Here is a 2443-nt window from a genome sequence, read left to right on the forward strand (position 1 = left end):
TAAGTACCTACTTAAAGTCCGACTTAAGGCCCCGTTTCCACCTGCAAGTAAACTTCTGCAAGAACTGTCCGACAGTCTGTCTGACAGCAGCTTGCATGTGTAAACTATGTTGCAAGTTCTGTCGCGACAGTTTGTCAAGCGCTTCTTGCGAGAAGTTGCGAAAGCATGTGTAAACATGACTGCGTCTACTCGCGACAGTTCTCGCAGCTTATCGGTCTAGTTCCGTATATCTCGCAGCAAGCTGCAAGTATCGCCCGCACGGCTTTTGATTTTTGTTTATTTGAAATTAATGAGTCATGAATGCTCTTGTGAAGAATGAAGAAACTATAAAGTCAATAGGATTATAATTATGAGATCTTAAGATGGAATAATGTGATTATTTTTTGAAAATGAAATAAAATTAAAATTTATTTGTTGAATTGTGGTTACAAAGTTTTTATAATGTCCGCACAATTCACCAACACATTGGCATATCTATATTGGCATATATATTTATATTATGCATAGCTAATTTTATAATTTAACTAAGTTATTATTTAAACAATATATTTGTTCATTAGATCTTTTTTCATTAATAGTACACATTATAAATTATAGTATACGATTTATTTCACAAAATAGAATAGAAAAATTATGACAGTACCTAATTCCTATCCCGTCACTCGCAAGATATGTGTAAACACCTCCGCGATAAGTTGCGATAGTATGATCCGCGAGCTTCTCACATGACATATTTTATTGCAGCAATCAATTGCAGGATATGTAAACGATATTGCAAGTAACTCATGCAAGACTTCCGCGAGTTTACTTGCAGGTGGAAACGGGGCCTAATACCTGAACTTCCGTGGCGGGATGTCTACCATAACTAATGTCACACACTGATGATTTGTGTGATATTGTCGATAGTGATCAAGAAATAGATGTTTTTTGTTTGTTTCCGTTTTGTTGTCTGGTGGGGCCCTGAAAACTAGCGCTATGCTGACCACATCGGCATAGCATATGCTGAGCGGCCTTACCCTTTAGGTCGCCAGTCGCCACACAAATTATATTCTTAGTTTTAATTTTTATGTTTGTTATTTTTAAGAGTGTATTTTGATTTAATTTTTTTTTTTGTTTGTGTTGGTGGTGGTAATTTGGTGTGCCTAAATTTATTTTATTCTTATTCTTATTCAATACATATGGATTTTAGTAAGGCATTCGATAAGGTGGATCATTCGCTGCTGCTTAGAAAGTTGTCAAGGGTTGGTATACAAGGTCTAATGTTAAAGTGGTTTGCAACTTACTTAGGCAAAAGAACGTCAAAAGTTACGGTTAATGGCTATGAATCGCAGCCATTTGTAGCTACTTCGAGTGTTAATCAGGGCTCGCACTTGGGGACTATTTTGTTTTTAATTTTTATTAACGATTTGTCCCATGAAATTAATTAAGTACTCAAAATTTATAATTTTCGCGGATGACCTTAAAATATTCAAAAATATAAATATAAAAACGTTAAAGTTATACTGATTTGAATAATGTTTTCTGATTAGAATTTAAACTACGATTAGAAACTATAATTTGAAATAACTCAAAAATGCTGTAATTGGATCTTACTATGCATGCTAATGATTATTATGCTTAGAAATTATGTCACATACTCAAAGTATATTATTTATAAGATGTACATCTGATCATCTGTAACGTACTGACCGACCCAAGACCGACCATAAGTATTGGCTTCTAGGACACTACCGCGGCATTAGAATTTAGAGTATAATATATTCTATGCTATAACTGCTAGCTTCCTTATACTGTAGTTGCGCTGAGGGCTTTCAGTTGTATGATGTAGGTATCCCAAAGAGTATAATGTATATAGGTATCCTCAATGCGCGTTACGGCCGGCGCTGCACACAGCGATGCTGCTGCTACGTTTCTCAAAGTAATATCAGTATTGTCACAATAAATTAAGCTAAAAAGATTATTTGCGGGTATGTGGTGAATTTCCACTTTATTCTTTTAACTAGCCGTGCCATGCGGTTTTATCTGAAGACGAACCCGCGGACAAAATAAAGCATTTCTATAGGGTCATATCACTGATGTGATCATGTGTCATTCTGATGCGGCATTCGGAATTAGTTCCAAATATCGCCACGTACCTTAGCTGGTAGATCTGTGACCTTAGCACTGACCTGTATAACTACACGCGTATAGTTATAGAGGTCAGTGTACCTTAGCCACGTACCTACCGAAAGTTCCGTGTAGCCGTAGACAGAGCGTGTAGCACTATTTTTGTGTATGGTAAGCTGCATCTCATCAGCTGTAAATTGCTATGACAATCAAATGACAATCAGGTGACAATTATTGACGTTACAGTCACAGTGACGTTTCGAAAGAGCTCCTCTACCTACCTGTCGTGATAGGTATAGTAATATTGTCCGTATATACATAGTAGTCTTTGAGTAAT

The sequence above is a fragment of the Colias croceus genome, chromosome 10 (assembly GCF_905220415.1).
Source record: "Colias croceus chromosome 10, ilColCroc2.1".
Lineage (NCBI taxonomy): Eukaryota > Metazoa > Arthropoda > Insecta > Lepidoptera > Pieridae > Colias > Colias croceus.